Here is a 7,476-nt window from a genome sequence, read left to right as displayed (position 1 = left end):
ACTTACCTAAAGAAATACCTCTCTATATGGACCCCAGTTTTATTGGATTAAACTTGGAGTAATTTATGACTTCATAACAAAATATAGAGCTTTCACGAGGCAATTAATACAGCCTAAAAGCTGGAGTGATACCAGAAAAGGAAATTGGTTTAATAGAGATATCAGGGAAAAAGAGAACCAAAGAGAATCCTACTAAAACCACTGCCATCCCAGCGTGACGGCGTGCATGCCCGAGTGTGTCCTTTGTGGAGTGATGTCAGATGCTTAACAATGAGGATACAGACAATAAATTTCAATGAAATAGTCCAGCCATGTTACTAAACAAGTAAATGAGCAAACAACAACAAAACCAAATCCCAGAGTCTGGGAAGATCAGTATCCAGAGTTGTTACAATATACTCCTTGAAATAATAAGTTTACAACAACAACAGAAACATGAGAAATGCAAAGAAAAGGGAAGTGTTATCCGTCAACAGGGGAAACAAAACAAATGACAGATACCACCTGTGAGAGAGTCCAGACCTCAAATTAATAAGACAAAGACTTCAAGTCAGTAAACATCCAAGGAACTAAAGAAAACCATGCTTAATGAAGTTAAAAAAAAGCATGATGACAATGTCTTATGAGATAGAGAATATCACTAAAACAATAGAAATTAGAAAAAGGAATGGAAATGTCCCTTTACTATGTTCTCATGTTAGAGATTATGAGGTTTTAATCAGAACAGACTCAGGTGGTTATTTATTTAGTGTATGTCTGAATTGAACTATAAGATACAAGGAAACATCAACCATATCTCCTTTTGGTTATTTTAAAACACATATCCCCCAAGATCATGCACAGTGTCTGGCATATATAACACATCAAATAAATGTATTTAATAAAAACAAATGATTCTAGAGCATCAAAGAGAGATTCAGGTATTGGACATTTTATATTTATAAAATGTGCCAGACTTTGCACTAGGAAATTATGAATACACTATAATTTTCATCTTCATAACTTTATGAAGGCAATAGTTTTGTCCATTTTATAAGTTAAGCAAAAAGAGTCCAAAAGAGATGAACTTACTCAAGGTCATAAGCTACTAAGTGCCAAGGCCTGGATTAAATTTCTGTTTGTTTTATGTTATAGGCCTTTGATTTTTGTCCAGTGCTATTTATTAGTAGAAAAAAAAATTAAAACTCATTCAGCAATAGAAGACATAGCAAGAATAACACCATAAAGCTGTATTTGTCTTTTGAGTTTGAGGTTAGTACAACTTCCTAATTGCTTGCTTATTATCAAGTCAGACCGAACTCATCCGAGATGAGTCATAGTGCTGTTGAATGTTTGGGTACTCCTAAAATTCCTTTGTAGAATCCCAATGTCATGGTATTTGGAGATGGAGACGATCATGTCATGAATGGGATCCGTGCCCTTCTATAAGAAGTGACACAAGAAATATGATGTCCTTCTCTGCCATGATGTCCTTCTCTGCCATGTGAGGGCATAGAAAAAATGTGGCCATCTGTGAACCAGGAAGAGGGCTTTCACTAGAACCCAACCATGCTGGCATCCTGATCTCAGACTTCTAGCCTCTAGCACTATGAGAAATAAGTACTTGTTGTTTAAGATGCCCGGTCTATGACATTCTGTTATAGTAGCCCACACTAAGACACAGAGGCTTCCATGCATTTATTGTGATCACAAATTAATATGAATTTCCTAATCCAGACTTTCTTAGGAAAGAAAGTTAGATAAAGACCAGGTAGATGCAGAGGCTGGGGATGCTTTGTGATGGTGAGAGTGGGTTTAGTTGAGGATGAGGAGTCAGGATATGGAAAAGGGAAGAAATAGAGATAAAAAAATCACTGGAGGGTGTGTATGTCTGTGGGTGGGGAGAAATATACATGTTAGTTAAAGGAGAAATTTTCAGGTCACCAGAAGCAATAAATTAATACCATTCTGAAGAGTAACCAGAAAAGAAATTTGTTTGACAAATTGATACATTAAGTCCCCTACATACGAACGAGTTCCATTCCAAGAGCATGTTCATCAGTACAATTTGTTTGTAAGTCCAACAAATTTAGCCTAGGTACCCATAATCAGCTGTATAGTACTGTACTGTAATAGGTTTATAATACTTTTCATACAAATAATATATAGAAAACAAACACAAAAAATAAAGAAAACATTTTTAGTCTTACAGTACAGTACCTTGAAAAGTACAGTAGTACAGTTCAACAGCTGGCATACAAGGGCTGGCATCAAGTGAATAGGCAAGAAGAGCTACAGACTGGAGGAGGGAGAGGAGGTGGGAGATGGTACAGCTGAAGGAGCATCAGCAACAGGAGATGGAGGGCAAGCTGCAATTTCACTCATGCTTGATGTTGATGCCACAGATTCTGGTTCCTTGCTGTGTTCAATTCTATCTACACTCTTGAAAAAAACTATCCAGTGATGTCTGGGTAGTAGCTCTTTTCTTCTCATCATGGATGACACGGTAGCAGTGGATTGCACTCTGAATGGCTGCTGCAACCTTTGTGTACCATTCTACTTTCAGGTCATGTGCCTCCTCAAATAAAGACAATCCCCTTGCCATTTCCTGCATCATGAATCTCTTCTGTTTTTCAGTTACTTCTTCTTCCTCTTGTCTCTCTTCATCCTTTCTCTGGGCCTCCAATTCCATCAGGCCTTTTTTGGTAAGCTCCTCATGTTGCACAGCAAAGAGCTCAAAATTTTAAGAACAAGTAAAATCTACAATCTCTTTTTTACTGTTTTTATTTTTTTTACATCATTATTGCAGTATAATTGCTTTACAATGGTGTGTTAGTTTCTGCTTTATAACAAAGTGAATCAGCCACACACATACATATGTTCAAGTATCTCTTCCCTATTGCATCTCCCTCAAACCAACCCTACATATCCCACCCCTCCAGGTGGTCACAAAGCACCGAGCTGATCTCCCTGTGTTTTGCGGCTGCTTCCCACTAGCTATCTACCTTACGTTTGGTAGTGTATATATGTCCATGCCTCTCTCTCGCTTTGTCACAGCTTACGCTTCCCCCTCCCTATATCCTTAAGTCCATTCTCTAGTAGGTCTGTGTCTTTATTCCTGTCTTACCCCTAGGTTCTTCATGACATATTTTTATCTTAAATTCCATATATATATGTTAGCATATGGTATTTGGCTTTCTCTTTATGAGTCACTTCACTCTGTATGGCAGACTCTTCGTCTATCCACCTCATTACAAATAGCTCTATTTCATTTCTTTTTATGGCTGAGTAATATTCCATTGTATATATGTGCCACATCTTCTTTGTCCATTCATCCAATGATGGATACTTAGGTTGTTTCCATCTCTGGGCTATTGTAAATAGAGCTGCAATGAACATTTTGGTACATGACTTTTTTTGAATTATGGTTTTCTCAGGGTATATGCCCAGTAGTGGAATGCTGGGTCATATGGTATTTCTATTTGTAGATTTTTAAGGAACCTCCATACTGTTCTCCAGAGTGGCTGGACCAATTCACATTCCCACCAGCAGTGCAAGAGTGCTCCCTTTTCTCCACACCCTCTCCAGCATTTATTGTTTCTAGATTTTTTGATGATGGCCATTCTGACCAGTGTGAGATGATATCTCATTGTAGTTTTGATTTGCATTTCTCTAATGATTAATGATGTTGAGCATTCTTTCATGTGTTTGTTGGCAGTCTGTACATCTTCTTTGGAGAAATGTCTATTTACGTCTTCTGCCCATTTTTGGATTGGGTTGTTTGTTTTTTTGTTATTGAGCTGCATGGGTGGCATATAAATTTTGGAGGTTAATCCTTTGTCAGTTGCTTCCTTTGCAAACATTTTCTCCCATTCTGAGGGTTGTCTTTTGGTCTTGTTTATGGTTTCCTTTGCTGTGCAAAAGCTTTGAAGTTTCATTAGGTCCCATTTGTTTATTTCTGTTTTTATTTCCATTTCTCTATGAGGTGGGTCAAAAAGGATCTTGCTGTGATTTATGTCATAGAGTGTTCTTCCTGTTTTCTTCTAAGAGTTTGATAGTGTCTGACCTTACATTTAGGTCTTTAATCCATTTTGAGCTTACTTTTGTGTATGGCATCAGGGAGTGATCTAATCTCATAATTTTACATGTGCCTGTCTAGTTTTCCCAGCACCACTTATTGAAGAGGCTGTCTTTTCTCCACTGTACATTCCTGCCTCCTTTATCAAAGATAACGTGACCATATTTGCATGGGTTTATCTCTGGGATTTCTATCCTGTTCCATTGATCTATCTTTCTGCTTTGGTGCCAGTACCATACTGTCTTGATTACTATAGCTTTGTAGTATAGCCTGAAGTCAGGGAATCTGATTGCTCCAGATCAATTTTTCATTCTCAAGATTGCTTTGGCTATTCGGGGTCTTTTGTGTTTCCATAAAAATTGTGAAATTTTTTGTTCCAGTCTGTGAAAAATGCCATTGGTAGTTTGATAGGGATTGCATTGAATCTATAGATTGCTTTCGGTAGCAGAGTCATTTTCACAATGTTGATTCTTCCAATCCAAGAACATGGTATATCTCTCCATCTATTTGTATCATCTTTAATTTCTTTCAGTGTCATAATTTTCTGCATACAGGTCTTTTGTCTCCTTAGGTTTATTCCTAGATATTTTATTCTTTTTGTTGCAATAGTAAATGGGAGTGTTTTCTTGATTTCACTTTCAGATTTTTCATCATTATTGTATAGGAATGCCAGAGATTTCTGTGCATTAATTTTTTTTTAACATCTTTATTGGAGTATAATTGCTTTACAATGGTATGTTAGTTTCAGCTTCACAACAAAATGAATCAGTTATATATATACATATATTCCCATATCTCTTCCCGCTTGCGTCTCCCTCCCTCCCACCCTCCCTATCCCACCCCTCCAGGCGGTCACAAAGCACCGAGCTGATCTCCCTGTGTTATGCGGCTGCTTCCCACTAGCTATCTACCTTACGTTTGGTAGTGTATATATGTCCATGCCTCTTTATCGCTTTGTCACCGTTTACCCTTCCCCCTCCCCATAGCCTCAAGTCCATTCTCTAGTAAGTCTGTGTCTTTATTCCTGTTTCACCCCTAGGTTTTTCATGACATTTTTTTTTTTAAATTCCATATATATGTGTTAGCATACGGTATTTGTCTCTCTCTTTCTGACTTACTTCACTCTGTATGACAGACTCTAGGTCTATCCACCTCATTACAAATAGCTCAATTTCGTCTCTTTTTATGGCTGAGTAATATTCCATTGTATATATGTGCCACATCTTCTTTATCCATTCATCCGATGATGGACACTTAGGTTGTTTCCATCTCTGGGCTATTGTAAATAGAGCTGCAATGAACATTTTGGTACATGACTCTTTTTGAATTATGGTTTTCTCAGGGTATATGCCCAGTAGTGGGATTGCTGGGTCATATGGTAGTTCTATTTGTAGATTTTTAAGGAACCTCCATACTGTTCTCCACAGTGGCTGTATCAATTTACATTCCCACCAACAGTGTAAGAGGGTTCCCTTTTCTCCACACCCTCTCCAGCATTTATTGTTTCTAGATTTTTTGATGATGGCCATTCTGACTGGTGTGAGATGATATCTCATTGTAGTTTTGATTTGCATTTCTCTAATGATTAGTGATGTTGAGCATTCTTTCATGTGTTTGTTGGCACTCTGTATATCTTCTTTGGAGAAATGTCTATTTAGGTCTTCTGCCCATTTTTGGATTGGGTTGTTTGTTTTTTTGTTATTAAGCTGCATGAGCTGCTTATAAATTTTGGAGATCAATCCTTTGTCAGTTGCTTCATTTGCAAATATTTTCTCCCATTCTGAGGGTTGTCTTTTGGTCTTCTTTATGGTTTCCTTTGCTGCGCAAAAGCTTTTAAGTTTCATTAGGTCCCATTTGTTTACTCTTCTTTTTATTTCCATTTCTCTATGAGGTGGGTCAAAAAGGATCTTGCTGTGATTTATGTCATAGAGTGTTCTTCCTGTTTTCTTCTAAGAGTTTGATAGTGTCTGACCTTACATTTAGGTCTTTAATCCATTTTGAGCTTACTTTTGTGTATGGCATCAGGGAGTGATCTAATCTCATAATTTTACATGTGCCTGTCTAGTTTTCCCAGCACCACTTATTGAAGAGGCTGTCTTTTCTCCACTGTACATTCCTGCCTCCTTTATCAAAGATAACGTGACCATATTTGCATGGGTTTATCTCTGGGATTTCTATCCTGTTCCATTGATCTATCTTTCTGCTTTGGTGCCAGTACCATACTGTCTTGATTACTATAGCTTTGTAGTATAGCCTGAAGTCAGGGAATCTGATTGCTCCAGATCAATTTTTCATTCTCAAGATTGCTTTGGCTATTCGGGGTCTTTTGTGTTTCCATAAAAATTGTGAAATTTTTTGTTCCAGTCTGTGAAAAATGCCATTGGTAGTTTGATAGGGATTGCATTGAATCTATAGATTGCTTTCGGTAGCAGAGTCATTTTCACAATGTTGATTCTTCCAATCCAAGAACATGGTATATCTCTCCATCTATTTGTATCATCTTTAATTTCTTTCAGTGTCATAATTTTCTGCATACAGGTCTTTTGTCTCCTTAGGTTTATTCCTAGATATTTTATTCTTTTTGTTGCAATAGTAAATGGGAGTGTTTTCTTGATTTCACTTTCAGATTTTTCATCATTATTGTATAGGAATGCCAGAGATTTCTGTGCATTAATTTTTTTTTAACATCTTTATTGGAGTATAATTGCTTTACAATGGTATGTTAGTTTCAGCTTCACAACAAAATGAATCAGTTATATATATACATATATTCCCATATCTCTTCCCGCTTGCGTCTCCCTCCCTCCCACCCTCCCTATCCCACCCCTCCAGGCGGTCACAAAGCACCGAGCTGATCTCCCTGTGTTATGCGGCTGCTTCCCACTAGCTATCTACCTTACGTTTGGTAGTGTATATATGTCCATGCCTCTTTATCGCTTTGTCACCGTTTACCCTTCCCCCTCCCCATAGCCTCAAGTCCATTCTCTAGTAAGTCTGTGTCTTTATTCCTGTTTCACCCCTAGGTTTTTCATGACATTTTTTTTTTTAAATTCCATATATATGTGTTAGCATACGGTATTTGTCTCTCTCTTTCTGACTTACTTCACTCTGTATGACAGACTCTAGGTCTATCCACCTCATTACAAATAGCTCAATTTCGTCTCTTTTTATGGCTGAGTAATATTCCATTGTATATATGTGCCACATCTTCTTTATCCATTCATCCGATGATGGACACTTAGGTTGTTTCCATCTCTGGGCTATTGTAAATAGAGCTGCAATGAACATTTTGGTACATGACTCTTTTTGAATTATGGTTTTCTCAGGGTATATGCCCAGTAGTGGGATTGCTGGGTCATATGGTAGTTCTATTTGTAGATTTTTAAGGAACCTCCATACTGTTCTCCACAGTGGCTGTA

Source organism: Leucopleurus acutus, assembly GCF_964270905.1.
Source record: "Leucopleurus acutus genome assembly, chromosome: 19".
NCBI classification, from domain to species: Eukaryota; Metazoa; Chordata; class Mammalia; order Artiodactyla; family Delphinidae; genus Leucopleurus; species Leucopleurus acutus.
The sequence above is the reverse complement of the archived record's forward strand: the minus strand, read 5'-3'. Positions refer to the sequence as shown.